A 17,300-nucleotide genomic window follows, 5' to 3' on the forward strand; every position below is an offset into this window, starting at 1 on the left:
TTCCTATTCTTCAACTTTATCAATTTTTCTTTAAGATTTTTGTTGTTATTCTTTTGGTCTGGTGTCATGTCTTAGCACTGTTTTGCTTGTTGTCAAGAATTTAGTAAGCTGCCTATTTATAAAGAAGGTATTTGCTAAATTTTATGGAATGAGAGGAGTAGAGTCTAGATCAGGGGTAGAGTTCTTGTTTAGCATGTATAAGGCCCTGGGTGTAATCTCTAGCAATACACACACACACACACAGAGAGAGAGAGAGAGAGAGAGAGAGAGAGAGAGAGAGAGAGAGAGAGAGAGAGAGATACTGTGCATATCCACAAGTTCATAAACAGACAGAGTTGATTTTCCTGTCACATGACCTTACCTCTTTCATTTTCTTACAGTACACCTGCTACCTCGGGTGCAGGCTACAATGCATCCATTGACTGTACCTGTTATTGTACCAACGTAGGGACTTCTTTATCATCTTGCGGGGTATCGTAGTGTGGATTCAGAAACATAGCTCCTTATGCATTTTAAACTATCTTCAGTAGACTAAAATGTGTTTCATGTATTGCAAATGTCTGAAAACTTAAAATACATATTCCTGATTTCGTTATGTGAAGCAGTTATTGAAGTTCAGGTGTCCCAATAGCATATGAAAGCATTGTTCATCGGCTGCTCAGTGTCAGGCCCACGGGGAGGTATTCAAAGCGTGGGATGAAGAGCAGAAGGACTTAAGAGCAAACCTCCAAGCTCTGACTTAGAGGTCAGTGTTCTCACTTTTTTGTATCTTAAAATTAAAAAAAAAAATCAGGTTATCTTAAGAAGTGACCTTCAGTTTCAGGACTCTCTGAACTGATAAGGAAAGTGTCTTCCCAGCTTCTTCATTCCCCTCCATTTGCGGTAGAGCTTCTATTTTGATAATAGTCAGTAAGTGCTATGTCATAGGACAAAGATGAAAGATCGACAATATTTATTTATGCACTTTAGAAGAGCTCGGAAGCTGGAAGGAAGAATGAAAATGAACAAAAGAGAAATGGCATTGAGTGTTCGCACTATTAATGATGTATCAGAAACTGTATGACCTTTAGAAATAGCTCATATACTAAATATGAGGGGCAAAACTAAAGGTGATTGCAGAGGAGAGTAATGTAAAGATCCCTGCTACATTTTCTCTAAACAATGCCTAGTAGAAAAATGTACAGCGAGACACATTTGTTCTGTTCAGGTGTCAATGGGAATTTATAATCACTTCATTAAATCCTGTATTAGGTTGGATCTTGAATACTTTCAAAAGGACAGCATTTTAAGGTTTGGTCCTCAGGGTGCCACTGTCAGGAGGAGGCAGAAACTTTAAGAACTGGGATCTGGGCTAGACAGATGCTTAGCAGTTAAGAACACATCTTACAGTCTTAGAAGGCCCTGTTTGATTGCCAGCATCCACAGTCACCTGTAGCTCCAGTTCCAGGAGCTTGAATGCCTCTGGCATCTGCCAGCACTTGCATTTACATGCAAATAACCCCCACGACACACAGATATCCACATCATTAAACATGAAACAAGTCTTTCCTAGCAACCGAAGGAGGGCTCTTGTGGGAGATCTTTAGGTCATTGAAAACTTGCTTACCAATGAAATCTTGGGAACTCTTCTTTCTGTTTGCTTCCTGGAGATAATTTGAGCGACTTTCTCTACCAAATACCTCCCCCATGATGTGCGGGGCTGTCTCACCATAGATCCAAGGGAGTAAGGCCTAATTATCATGAACTGGAACTTCCAAATCTGTGAGAAATAAAGCTAAAGGTCAGGAGAGAAGGCATTGCTTTCTCATAAATTAATTATATCATGGATGCAAGCCAACTAACCATTCTAATCTAAGACAAGTAAGCTTATTTTTCTAAATAGTCTACTAAGTAGATTTCCTCACAGCCAGGACATGGGAAAACAGTGGCATCATAAAGGACTTTCATTTTTTAGTGCCTCTCACCATTACTCATTTATTCTCTCTCCTCTTTCCTTCTTTTTTCTTCCTTCCTTTCTTCCTTCCTTCCTTCCTTCCTTTCTTTCTTTCTTTCTTTCTTTCTTTCTTTCTTTCTTTCTTTCTTTCTTTCTTTCTTACTTTCTTTCTTTCTTTCTGTGGTGGGGGGTAGTGTTTGAGTTTTGAAAGAAGTTTTGGTATTGCTCACATGTTCTAAACTATAGGATTCAAATGATTCTCCTTTATGTCACACAAGAAGCCAAAGCTATAGGCTCATATATCTAGTGACTATGTCTTTGATCAAGCTGCCTTAATGAGTTTTGCCAAATCAGAAATGGTGGTAAATACAATTACAAAAATGGGGATTCTCTGCTTGTTTCATCTCCTTTGGTCATTTCTTCTCACTTCTCACTCATTCATTTAGGTAATGGACATCAATTGAATCTGAGTATTACAGTAGAATGAGTAGCAAATTGTGAATTTCATTGACTGTTTACAGTGAAGCCTATGTCTCTCCTTCTCTAGGAAGATTACACTGTGTATGTAGTCTCAGGGCTCCTCTCAGCCTCCAAGCTTTTTCTTTCTGAGGCGTGTCACACAAATCATGACCAGACTGGGAACCTAGGCTTCCCTAGCCTTTTCTCATCCCATCCATCCATCCATCCATCCATCCATCCATCCATCCATCCATCCATCCACTTGGCAAACTTACATTCCAAGCTTAAAATCCTGCCATTTTCTTGACAGAAATGGAGGATGAGTGGATGGAAAGGAAGAGGAGAGCAGGAGGGGAGACTTGGAGGACAGAAGGAAGGGGAAACTTGTTAGAATGTAAAATAAAGATAACAGCTAAAAAAAAAAGCCACTTGCCTGGTGCTGTAGGTATATAGCTAAATAAAACGGGGATTTTGTCCATAACGAGCTCACAGCAAATGAGAAGCATTATTTTTGCAACATTGTTAGTTTAGTGCGTTGGTGTCTGATGACAACTCTCATTTATGTATAAAAGTACAGTTAAGTCTCCTTTGCAGGGTAGGGGGCAGTGACCTGGTTTCTAGGATTGAGTACAAACTGGTCATTGAAGAATAAGGTATGGGAATCCAAAGTCTTGGAATAGGAGAAGGCAATGACTCAGCAGTATAAAACTCTTTGATTTAATTGAGATAATCACACATATCGCCTAGCATTTGTATAAAGGAAGTCTAGACAAATGAGATGAGAACTCTAGGATAGGCCAGCATGGAGAGGATATTTGTCATGCTCAATTGCCTGACTTTCATTCTGGAGACAACAGATGACCATCCAAGGGATTCACATAACCTTAGGAAGAGAGAGGAGATTCCATAGTACATGTCTGCAGAGAGGAGAAAGATGGGTACCTAGGATTCAACAGACCAAGGTATGAAACAGCAAGAATAGAGTAGGCAGTGATAGGGGCAGACAGCAGACAGGGAGGAGAGAGGAATCTTGAATTTTAAGGGCAGAAAGGAGTTGACAGCAAAACTAGCATGGAGTGGAGAATATGGAAGAGCCAGTGATATTTCCAGGTTGCAGTTTGAGAGTCTTGCTTTATTGTCAGTCTCAGCAAAAATGAATTTAGAATGAAGAGGCTATCTGAGTGGACTAGAAAGGTGAATTCCAATGGGGTGTTTTGGCTTTCAGATACAACTGCTGTCTGTTGGTCATATACTGAGAGGTAGGCACTTACTTTCCTCATGGTACAGCCTGAGCTCCCTTCCTTCAGTGCAGGAATTCTTGGTTGTTACAGGCCAGAAAATCATCCATATTATTTTCCCTAAAGACTTTGAAGGAACACAGATCAGCTCGTTTTGCTAGAACTTGGTCTCTGTCTACGATTTCTGGCTTAGATCTCTTATGGCATTCATAGTTCTGTTTGTAATAAGAATATCTGACATGGGGATATTAAAGACCTTGGAATTTCTTGAGTGATTAGAACAGTTGTGATTCTAATGAGGTGACATTTTGTGGGTTGATTAGTAGCCTCAGTAAGGATGGCTCTTTGGTGGCCAAACATGATTAAAGGACTGGACCTTTTATTCTCCCCCTCAGACCTTCAGGGAGAGTCAAGAGGCTAAAGGTTGAACTGATAGTCAGCAATACGGTCAATTGTGTCTACAGAAGAAATCCAAGAGGACAGGGTTAAGAGAGCATCAGTATTTCTGATTAGATAGCAGTGTGGCAGTTCCAGAGGAGGCTTAGAACTCTGCACCTTGCTCTCCAACCCTTTATCACATCTCTACCAGTGTGCTGCACACTTGAAATAAAGACTTTTGGGTATGATTTTTTTTTGTGACATTTCAAATACTATCTCAGGATTGTGGACAACCTTGGTGAAATATCATAAAGTGGAGCTGACTGAACGCTTGTGGACTGAGTGGGTAGAGACACCCACCACAATGAGAGTATTTAGGTGCTATCCATGCCTTCATCCTCCTTACAGGACCTGGGGTGGAAAGGAGGGCAATGAGAGTGTGATGATCAACCATGTGACAAGAGTACAAAATAATTCCTTTATGCAGTTTTAAGATCTACAAAGAAGGGAAGATTACAGTTTCTTTTCTTTTTTTTTTTATTTTATTCTTTTTTAATTAAAATTTCCAACTGCTCCCCGTTTCCCATTTCCCTCCCCCTCCTCCCACATATTGCCCCCTCCCCCCAATCCCCTCCCCCATCCCCACTCCTCTTCTCCTCCCCCCAGTCCATTCCCCCTCCCTCTCGATACTGAAGAGCAGTCCAAATTCCCTGCCCTACAGGAAGACCAAGGTCCTCCCACTTCCATCCAGGCCCAGGAAGGTGAGCATCCAAACAGGCTAAGCTCCCACAAAGCCAGTTCATGTATTAGGATCGAAACCTAGTGCCATTGTCCTTGGCTTCTCATCAGCCTTCATTGTCCGCCATGTTCAGAGAGTCCAGTTTCAACCCATGCTTATTCAGTCCCAGTCCAGCTGGCCTTGGAGAGCTCCCAATAGATCAGTTCCACTGTCACAGTGGGTGGGTGCACGCCTCGTGGTCCTGATTTCCTTGCTCATGTTCTCCCTCCTTCTGCTCCTCATTTGGACCTTAAGAGCTCAGACCGTTGCTCCAAATTGGGTCTCTGTCTCTCTCGATCTATCGCCAGATGAAAGTTCCTGTGCCATTCTTCTTGGCCTCTCGTCAGCTCTCATTGTCCTCCACATTCAGAGAGTCCGGTTTTATCCCATGTTTTTTCAGTAGCAGTCGAGCTGGCCTTGGTGAGCTCCCAATAGATCGGCCCCACTGTCTCAGTGGTTGGGTGCACCCCTCATGGTCCTGACTTCCTTGTTCATGTTCTCTCTCCTTCTGCTCCTCATTATAACCTTGGGAGCTCAGTCCGGTGCTCCAGTGTGGGTCTCTGGCTCTATCTCCATCCATCGCTAGATGAAGGTTCTATGGCGATATGCAAGATATTCATCAGTATGATTATAGGATAGGTTCATTTCAGGTTCCCTATCCTCAGGTGCCCCAATGAACTAACTGGGGACATTGCCCTGGGCATCTGGTAGCCATTCCAAGTTCAAGTCTCTTGCCAACCCTTAGGTGGCTCCCTTACCTAAGGTATGAGTTTCCCTGCTCCCCTATCCAACTTTCCTTTATCCCCAATCACCCCGATTCCCCCAGTTCCCCTCATCTTCTCCTTCACACTTTTCTCTCCCCATCACCCTTCATCCCCATCCCACCCCACCCCCAAGATTCCAATTTTTTGCCCATCAATCATGTCTATTTCCCATAGCTGGGAGGATATCTATATGTTTTTCCTTGGGTTTACCCTCTTGTTTAGCTTCTTTAGGATCACAAATTATAGACTCAGTGGCCCCATCCATGGCTAGAAACCAATTATGAGTGAGTACATCCCATGTTCTTCTTTTTGGGTCTGGGTTACCTCACTCAGGATCATATTTTCTATTTCCATCCATTTGCATGCAAAATTCGAGAAGTCATTGTTTTTTACCGCAGAGTAGTACTCTAATGTGTATATATTCCACACTTTCTTCATCCATTCTTCCATTGAAGGGCATCTAGGTTGCTTCCAGGTTCTGGCTATTACAAATAATGCTGCTATGAACATAGTTGGACAAATGCTTTTGTCATACGATAGGGCATCTCTTGGGTATATTCCCAAGAGTGGTATTGCTGGGTCCAGGGGTAGGTTGATCCCAATTTTTCTGAGAAACCGCCACACTGATTTCCAAAGTGGTTGCACAAGTTTGCAGTCCCACCAGCAATGGATGAGGGTACCCCTTTCTCCACAACCTCTCCAGCAAAGGCTATCCTTGGTGTTTTTGATTTTAGCCATTCTGACAGGTGTAAGATGATATCTCAAAGTTGTTTTGATTTGCACTTCTCTGATCGCTAAGGAGGTTGAGCATGACCTTAAGTATCTTTTGGCCATTTTAACTTCTTCTGTTGAGAATTCTCTGTTCAGTTCAGTGCCCCATTTTTTAATTGGGTTAATTAGTATTTTAACGTCTAGTTTCTTGAGTTCTTTATATATTTTGGAGATCAGACCTTTGTCTGTTGCGGGGTTGGTGAAGATCTTCTCCCAGTCAGTAGGCTGCCTTTTTGTCTTAATGACAGTGTCCTTTGCTTTACAGAAGCTTCTCAGTTTCAGGAGGTCCCATTTATTCAATGTTGCCCTTAATGTCTGTGCTGCTGGGGTTATACATAGGAAGCGATCTCCTGTGCCCATATGTTGTAGGGTACTTCCCATTTTCTCTTCTATCAGGTTCAGTGTGTTCAGATTGATATTGAGGTCTTTGATCCATTTGGACTTGAGTTTTGTGCATGGTGCTAGATATGGGTCTATTTTCATTCTTCTACAGGTTGACATCCAATTGTGCCAGCACCATTTGTTGAAGATGCTTTCTTTCTTCCATTGTATACTTTTAGCTCCTTTATCGAAAATCAGTTGTTCATATGTTTGTGGGTTAAAATCCGGGTCTTCTATACGATTCCATTGGTCGACTTCTCTGTTTTTATGCCAGTACCACGCTGTTTTCATTACTGTAGCTCTGTAATAGAGTTTGAAGTCAGGGATGGTAATGCCTCCAGAAGTTCCTTTATTGTATAAGATTGTTTTGGCTATCCTGGGTTTTTTGTTTCTCCATATAAAGTTGATTATTGTCCTTTCAAGATCTGTGAAGAATTTTGATGGGATTTTAATGGGGATTGCATTGAATCTATAAATTGCCCTTGGTAGAATTGCCATTTTTACTATGTTGATCCTCCCAATCCAAGAGCAAGGGAGATCCTTCCATTTTTTGGTATCCTCCTCAATTTCTTTCTTCAAAGACTTAAAGTTCTTGTCAAATAGATCCTTCACTTCCTTGTCCCAGACCCAAAAAGAGGAACATGGGATGTACTCACTCATAATTGGTTTCTAGTCATAAATAAAGGACATTGAGCATATAATTTGGTTTTTCGAGACAGGGTTTCTCTGTGGTTTTGGAGCCTGTCCTGGAACTAGCTCTTTTAGACCAGGCTGGTCTCGAACTCACAGAGATCCGCCTGCCTCTGCCTCCCAAGTGCTGTGATTAAAGGCGTGCGCCACCACCGCCCGGCAAGATTACAGTTTCTAAGACCCATTTTGGGAAAGAAAAATTCTGATAATATACAAATTGTAGTGATATATGTTCTATGTGCTAATAATAACTCTAGAAAAATCTACATACATATATATGTATACATAAACATATTCATCTTTCTCTTCTCCCCTTTGGTTTTTCTGGTCATGAAAGTAAAGAGTGTCTGGGAATAAGGTAATAGTTAAAATTTTGAGACAAGGTGTCTTGTATTCTAGACATCCCCTAAACTCCCTATGCAGCTGAGGATAACCTTCAGTTTCTGAACTTCCTGCTTTCATTTCTGAGTGTAGGATTCAATGGTGTGCCTCTAATCACCATAAAAGGATGAGGTTATTTAAGATATGATGAATAAGTTCAAACAGAGTGACTACTAGAGCCCAGAGACTGAAGCACAAGGATTGTGAGTTCCAGCACAGACTGGGCAGTGAGTAGACCCTGCCTTAAAACAAAAAACCAAGCAAACCAAAAACAAAGGAGTGGGAGAAAGGATATAAGTAGAACACTTTGATTAGATTGAAAAAGGAGAAAGCATATCCTACATAATATGTGGAGAAAATATCAAACTATAAATAATTTACCCAATATTGTCACACCTTAACTAGTTTTATATTCTGAAGCTGTATGTTAAAAGAAATCCCCCACTAACTCATAATTGAGTATAATAGAGGGTTATTTATTTAGGGTTAGACTCACAGATTACAGACCTCTGCTTGGACAAAGAAAAACAACCGAATTCCGCAGCAGGAAGAGAGGCCAGACGCACTCTTTACATGGGCATATAAAGTATAAGAGGTCAAGTGGGCAGGTAACTTAAAGGCTACTGGCTGTAGGAATTCCTGCAGCACCTCCCCCTTTTGTTTAAATAAGAAAGTTCTAAGCCTGATACAAAATTATATACAATAAAAACAAATATTAGATACAAAAGTTAGAATTACAACCAGCATAATCAATATCAAGAAACCTGTGATAAATGTCTCAATAATTATCCTATCTTAATGAGTATAAGTCTTGAATAATAAATAACTTGGCCAAGACATGAGAGGAAAGTAACTACAACTATCTAGTCTTCAATCCCATGTAAGACCCGAGAAGGTAAATAATATTACTTGAGTAAACAGGAAATGCAATCAAGCGACTTCCAAAAGGTGCAACAAGAGACAACTGGCTACCTGGGCAACCATCCAAAGTCTCATTTGCAATATTGGAGCAACCAACTTTGGCTAAGGACTAGAGTAACTGACAGACCATTTTCAGAGGCAGGGAATTTTTCAAAACTGTCTTACCTTGTCTTGGCATGATTTGAAAGTCTTTTTTTCTTATATCCTGCTTGTCCTGTCCAGACATCATGGGCAGTTCCTTGCCCAAAGTTCAGTTTTGCCAACAAGAAAAGAAGCTCCAAATGTGGTGTCTTTGGTGCTTAATATTCTCTCGGGAATAGATGGGTGCTGCCAGGAGCAATCATGCCTCATGTCAACAGAACCCTAAGTTATTTAAATGCCATATTGTAAAGCTCTTTGAAGTGGTTGAAGATTGCCTATCTAGGCAGAATACAATCTCTATGTATCTAAAGAACCTGATTAGTCTAACTATAAGTATGACAAACATGGATGACTATTGACCTATAAATCTTAATACCTATATACCTTAAAAACTAAGACTTCATATTAGAATATTAAACAATCTTTAAACAGCTGTGCAACAAATGAGGACAATGACCTCAAAATGTAAACAATGTAAAAGTATCTTGATCAGAGGCAGAAATGTATATTGTGATATGATAAATATATCCTAAAATTGTATTAATATACAAAATATCTTAAGCAGAGGTAGAAGCACGCATGCATACTATATGACAATATAAGTTTGCATAGGTATACAAATATTGTAAATGAAAATAGGAACATATTCAATATAATTTAAGTTATATCAATATACAAGAATCTATACCAATATAAATTGCCTATAAATAATAGCTCACAAGTATTCACTCTATTACTCACTATTATTATTAGTGTAAGCTCACACTAATCTATTATCCCATCCAATTTCCTTCCTTTTTTTTCAATGAGATCTCTGAGCTTACGCCCAACCAACCCTATACCAATATTATCAACCCCTAAATAATGTCCCTAGCCCTAATACAAAATTTTTTGGAAGAAGGGATGTCATCTTCTAGAATTACTTCCAGCTGTCATGGGAGCAGTGTTCTTTCTATGGGATTCCATGAAAGTAAAATGATGGTTAAGTTCCAAGATTACTGTTAGGTATAATTGCAAGTAGTCTCTTAGTATTCGGTAAGGTTTTTCTGAGGTTTCTATTTGGAATTCTGGCCAGAATAGTGTAAAAAAGTGCCCCATTTCAGCTAACCAATTTGGAACCATCTTGAGCAGCTGGTACCCAAAAAACAGGTCTTATAGTAGTGCTATCAGCATCATGATGTCATATCAATCAGGTGGAGTTGTTGTGGGGCCCCACCCTCTTCCTGGAAACTTCAAAGATTACTACAGGAAAATTCATTGTTCATTGTGGAAAAGTTAACATTATTTATACAGACATATTCAATGAAAGGTATGATAGAGACAAAAAATAGGTATGAAGAAAATAAATTGTTTTTTCTCAATTCTTTCTTTTTTCTATCTCATACCATCGTTCCTGACAAGAGACAAAAACTCTGAATTTTTATTTTAACAACATGTTTAGATTTAGAGAAGGACAGAGTCATTGTCCAACTCCAAAGCAGTTCTCTCTCTCTCTCTCTCTCTCTCTCTCTCTATATATATATATATATATATATATATATATATGTATATTCCTTTTTCGTGATGATCCTTATTGGATAGTTATTTTTCCTTCTGTCAGCATCTATACATCCAGGGTCTCTTGAATTTTTGAAGATGTGTATTTTCCTTTAAAGACAAGAACAGAACCCTGCCCCAACCCTATATGGTTTCTTACCACCTTTGTGGTTGTCACCTCTGTGGATGAGTCATCATTTCTCTTTCTCAAGAGATCTCTCTTTTTCAAACCAAATCTTTATTTATTTTGATGCTATCCATAACATTTCTTCTCCTGTTGAAACAAGAGCAAAACCCCTTTCCCAACATAGCACATCTCTGGCTCCCATTGTGAGGTCAACCCATCCTTGAAATACACCATCTAATTTAATTCAGAAGACTTTTTTATTATCCAATGTCTCTCTGCTGCTGTTGTCTTTTTTCATTAGCATTAAGAAAAATTGAGGTCAACAAACCATTATGTAATCTTTCCCTTTCTGTTTGTTTAACATATCCTTTATAGTTTGATTTGATCTTTCTATACTGCCTGATCTGTAAGATTGTGTGGTATACCTGTAATACTGTAATATGCTTAATATTATAATAAGCAAAAGACTTTCATTTTTTAGAGATATATGCTGGACCATTATCTGTCTTGTCTTTATTTTATTTGTGCAGGTATACCCATGATGCTATAACTTCTAATAAATATGTGATTACTGAATCAAGCTTTTCTGAGCTCAAAGAAGTTGCTTATTGAAAACCTAAATAAGTGTCAATGGTGTGGTGTACATATTTTAATTTTTTCAAAATTCTGCGAAGTGGAACATATCCATCTTTCAGATTTCATTCCTTTGAGTACCCTTTGGGTTGGTCCCTGCAGGTAGTGGTTTGGTTATATAAAGATCAAGTAGGACATTTCTTTATAATCTCCTTATCTTGTTGCCATGTAATAGAAAACTCTTTCTTTAAACCTTTGCTATTGGCATGATGTTTTATATAGAATTCTGAGGCTTTCAAGATACTTTCAATCAGTAACTGATCAATTTTTGCATTACCTTGTGCAAGAGGATTACAGTCCTGTATGGAATCAGATATGTGTTATGTATATGGGACAAAGCTTGTTCCTGATTATATCTTGAACCTGTATGAATAATAAAGTCAATTCTGTATCATCTGGTATAAATTCAGTGGTTTCAATATGCAAAACAACTTTTTCTGCATATTGTAAATCAGTAACTATATTAAAAAGTTCTTTAAAATCCCTTAGCACCTTGAGAATAGCATATTATTCTGCCTTTTGGACAGAATTATAAGGGCTTTGTTTCATTTTACTTAAATCTTCTGATTTGTAACCTGCCTTTCCTGATTTATTTGCATCAGTATAGAATGTATAAGCTCCAGTTATTGGTGTGTACTGTACAATGCAGGGAAGGATCCAAGTAGTTCTCTTTATAAGGTTAATTCTATCACTTTTGAAATAATTGCTGTTAATTTCTCATAAAATATTAGCACAAACTTTTTCCCAAGGTTCATTGTCTTTCAATAATTTTTTAATTTTATAGGTAGTAAAAGGCACTAAAGTCTTTGCTGGGTCAATACCTACTTATTGACAAAATCTCAATTTACCTTTTATAATTAATTCAGAGACTTTTGCCACATAAGTTTTTATTTTTTTACTTGGTTTATGTGGTAAAAAGATCCATTCTAAGATAATATTGTCCCTCTGCATTAAAATTCATGTAGGAGAAATTCTGGAAGGTAATATGACTAGAATACAATTAAGATTTGGATTCACCTTATCCACATGTGCCTCCTGTAATTTCTTCTCAACAATCATCAATTTCTTTTCTGCTTCAGCTGCTAATTCTCTTGAACTATTCAAGTCTTTGTCACCATGTGAGGTTTTGTTTAAGTAATTATTAAATCAGGTGTTATTCCAACAGCTGGTTGTAGACCAGAAATGTCTCCTAACAATCTTTGAAAGTCATTAAGAGTCCGCAATTGGTTTCTCCTATTTGTGCCTTTTGTGTTCTAAATTTTCTGTAAACCTATTTTATAACCTAGGTGATTGACAGAATCTCCTCTCTGTATTTATTCAGGAGCAATTTATAATCCCCATTTTGGCAAAACTTTCTTTACTTCTTCAGTCTTTCTAAAGTATCTATGTATGAATCAGATAGCAAAATGTTATCCATGTAATGGTAAATTATAGATTTAGGAAATTTTTTTACATATTATTTCCAATGGCTGACTTACAAAGTATTGGCATAGGGTGGGGCTATTGAGCATTCCTGTGGAAGGATGGTCCACTGGTATCTCCTAGTAGGTTGATAATTACTCTAAGTAGGCACTGTGAAGGCAAATTTTTCTCTGCCCTTTTCTTGTAAAGGTATAGTGAAGAAACAATCTTTTGGTAACAGAGAAGGCGGAGGAATTTCATATTGTGGAGGGCCGATAGGATGAATTACCTTATTGACAGCTCTTAGATCTGTCATCATTCTCCATTTACCAGATTTCTTTTTAACAACAAATACAGGAGAATTCCAAGGGCTGGTTGATTCTTCAACATGATGAGCACCTAGTTGCTCCGATAACAGCTATTCTAAAATCTGCCATTTGTCTTCTGTTAACGGCCACTGTTTAACCCATATTGGTTTCTCAGTTAACTATTTTAGATGTAGGACTGCTGGTACCTCTAAAGGTTTGCTAGTTGCTTTGTGTTCTTGTACAGCCTGAATAACTGGTGACCTTGTATATAGTACCTTACAATATCTTTCCAAAATTATGAGTTTCTGGGACTGCAGGAATATTAATATGGGTATTCCATTGCTGCAGCAGGTCATGACCCCATAAATTCATTGCAATATTAGCCACATATGGCCTCAGTCTTCCTCTTTGTCCTTCTAGCCCTATGTATTCAACCTGTCTTTGCTTTGTTTCACTTGAGACAGGGTTCCAATTCCTAGTAATTGAACATCTGCCTCTTGAAGAGGCCAATTTAGATGGCAAGATTCTGGAGTAATGATACTCACATCTGCACCCATGTCTATCATACCCACAATTACAATGCCATTTATACATACTCTTAGCTTTAGTCTTTGATCATATATAGAAGTCTGCCAGAATATATGTTCCTATTTCCTATTGGAATTTTTTGATTCACTCTCCAAGTATATTCCAACATCCAGAACAATATGGTTTTTTACAGAACACTCTGAATGTTTTATTTTTCTCGTGAGACATGTCCTCCACAGTGACTGGGAATGACTGGATCACTTTTGACTTGGAGGCCTGGGAGAGGCCCCGCAAGGAGTTTCCCAATGTTATTGTGTTGCCTTGTCTGTCTTTTGTTGATCTGCATTCATTGGTCCAATGTTGACCTTTGCCACACCTTCTACATATACCTGAAGACTGAATCTTCCTATTCTTGCCATTCCTAGAGGAGATATTATTCCTAGGAATTCCTTGTCTACAATCCCTTCTCAGATGTCCCATTCTACCACAATTAAAACATTTGGCATTTTGATGTCTCCTCATTCATTTGGAAATTGCTTCTCTGACCCAAGATTCAATATTATAGTCAAATGTCTCAATGTTCAGTGTATGCAGAACTCATTCACCCATTGGTATGAGTGTGAGCGTGGGAAATTTCTAAGTTTCTTCAAGTAATTAGCTCCACTGTATCAGGGGTTTTACAAAAACCACTTAGGTAAAAGCAAGCCAGGTGGGAGACTTTTGGGGCTATGAACTGGTTAAAGCCTTAAAGCTGGCCCATCTCGTAGGTGTGGAGTCCAGTTTCATGTGAGTGCCAGATGAAGATGGATACTTAAAAGAATCCCACATGAAGTACTCTACAACATATGGGCACAGGAGACCACTTCCTACATATAACCCCAACAGCACAGACATTAAGGGCAACATTGAATAAATGGGACCTCTTGAAACTGAGAAGCTTCTGTAAAGCAAAGGATACTGTCACTAAGACAAAAAGGCAACCCACTGACTGGGAGAAGATATTGACCAACCCCGCAACAGACAAAGGTCTGATCTCCAAAATATATAAAGAACTCAAGAAACTAGACGTTAAAATACTAATTAACCCAATTAAAAAATGGGGCACTGAACTGAACAGAGAATTCTCAACAGAAGAAGTTCAAATAGCCAAAAGACACTTAAGGTGATGCTCAACCTCCTTAGCAATCAGGGAAATGCAAATCAAAACAACCTTGAGATATCATCTTACACCTGTCAGAATGGCTAAAATCAAAAACACCAATGATAGCCTGTGCTGGAGAGGTTGTGGAGAAAGGGGTACACTCATCCATTGCTGGTGGGAACGCAAACTTGTGCAACCACTATGGAAAGCAGTGTGGCGATTTCTCAGGAAATTTGGGATCAACCTACCCCAGGATCCAGCAATACAACTCTTGGGAATATACCCAAGAGATGCCCTATCATACAACAAAAGTATATGCTCAACTATGTTCATAGCAGCATTGTTTGTAATAGCCAGAACCTGGAAACAACCTAGATGCCCTTCAATGGAAGAATAGATGAAGAAAGTATGGAATATATACATATTAGAGTACTACTCAGCAGTAAAAAACAATTACTTCTTGAATTTTGCTTGCAAATGGACGGAAATAGAAAACACTATCCTAAGTGAGGTAAGCCAGACCCAAGAAGGGGAACATGGGATGTACTCACTCATAATGGGTTTTTAGTCATAAATAAAGAACATTGAGCCTATAATTTGTGATCCTAGAGAAGCTAAATAAGAAGGTGAACCCAAAGAAAAACATATAAGCATCCTCCTGGATATTAACCTTCATCAGGCGATGAAAGGAGACAGAGACAGAGACCCACATTGGAGCACTGGACTGAAATCCCAAGGCCCAAATGAGGAGCAGAAGGAGAGAGAGCACAAGCAAGGAACTCAGGACTGCGAGGGGTGTACCCACACACTGAGACAATGGGGATGCTCTATCGGGAACTCACCAAGGCCAGCTGGACTGGGTCTAAAAAAAGCAAGGGATAAAACCGGACTCGCTGAACATAGTGGACAATGAGGACTGCTGGGAAGTCAAGAACAATGGCACTGGGTTTTGATCCTACTGCACGTACTGGCTTTGTGGGTGCCTAGTCTGTTTGGATGCTCACCTTACTAGACCTGGAAGGAGGTGGGAGTTCCTTGGACTTCCCACAAGGCAGGGAACCCTGACTGCTCTTTGGGCTGCTGAGGGAGGGGGAGTTGATTGAGGGAGGGTGAGGGAAATGGGAGGCGGTGGTGGGGAGGAGGCAGAAATCTTTAATAAGTAAATAAATAAATAGATAAATAAATAAAATAACAGAATTGAGTATAATAGAGGGTTATTTATTTAGGGGTAGACTCACACATTATAGTCCTCTGCTTGAACGGGGAAGAGCAGCCAGCAACCAATTCCCGCAGCCAGAAGAGAGACCAGATGTGCTCTTTACATCGGCACATATAGTATTAGAGGCCATGCCAAAGTGGGTAGGTACCTTAAAGGCTACTGGCTGTAGGAATTCCTGCAACAATATTCTTTGGAAAAAAAAAAAGAAAAACAAACAGTAAATTTACTTGGAAACATCACTAAGACACGCATTCAATTGAGCACAATTACTCTGAAAAAAGAAAAATCAGCCCATCTATATGTTTTGTTTTTATTAGCAGTTATTTAACATTTGTTTCCATGTTGCCCACACTAGTAGTTAGTCTAGTTAGTTTACTCAGGCAGCCAGTCATTCAGGAGGGGGGCCGGCTTTTGGACGAGTAGTCTCGCAGAATGTTTGCCTGGAGTCCCAGCTGCTTGGCTGCACTTTTCACTCTTTATTTGTAGCATTGACATGAGCAAACAAAGCTCTCCAAGCCTGGATTGGCAATGGGGAAAATGTTGCTAAAATATGACCAGTAGCTGGGTATTACAGCAAAACAGAGAACACTTTATCAATTGTGGATATGCTGAATGTTTCTGAAGCATTTGTGCATCATATATCTACTGTTCCTAAAAGTGTAGGTAGACCAGAGTGTGATTCAGGTTAGGGATGTAAAAACTAGGATTCCAGAACTCTCCTGTTTTGGTCCATCCTTGCAAAATTCCACTTCTGGGCTTTGGCATAGCATCCTGTGATCTCTATGTTGTGGAGAGACAAATTTTCTGTTAGCATGCACCCTGTGGGTGACCAAAGCTGATTTGTTGAAGAGGATAATTATGATGATGATCATCATCATGTGGAATGAACAAATGGTGAGTAACCTAAGGGAACCAGATGCAAGGAAAGTTTATGGAATTATATTGTGAGCAATAATGATGTAAATGAAAAAGTGCTGAGGCATTCAGAGAAAAGGGATGTTGCAAAACAAACCCACGTCCAATTTAGTTGAGCTGTGATTTTTTTTAAAACATGTAAATAAATAAGAGCAACAACAAAGACACATAATAAAAACAAGGAAGCAATGACCATTTTGACATAAAGCAACTGATAAAAAAATCCAAGTTGGTAATAGCTATTAAAACCAGTCATGTAGGATGAAAACAGGCAGATGCAGTTGTGAACGCTCTTCATCCTGTCAAAGGAAGCAAGTTAATGAAGTCACCAGCAATTATTTTCTAATAGTTATATAAAAGCAACTTGAGGCCATACCAGAGGAATGCAGTACCCAAGGCAAGCGATTCACATTGAATTTGACTGAGGGCAGAACAGACACGAAGATTTTTATATGGTGAATTGAAAACTTCAACAATGAATTTTAGCTTTTCCCAAACTATTCCCAAAGTGACACAGCAGGGTGACTTTGGCCAGAGACTCTCCATTGGACATCTTCTCTGTTTTCTATTGCAGTTGACTTTTTTCCTCTCTTGGTCTAATTTGAAGCTAAAGTCACTCAGACTTGCAAATGACTTTCTAATTTTAGGGTAACACCA

This window comes from Chionomys nivalis, chromosome 14 (assembly GCF_950005125.1).
Source record: "Chionomys nivalis chromosome 14, mChiNiv1.1, whole genome shotgun sequence".
Classification (NCBI taxonomy): Eukaryota; Metazoa; Chordata; class Mammalia; order Rodentia; family Cricetidae; genus Chionomys; species Chionomys nivalis.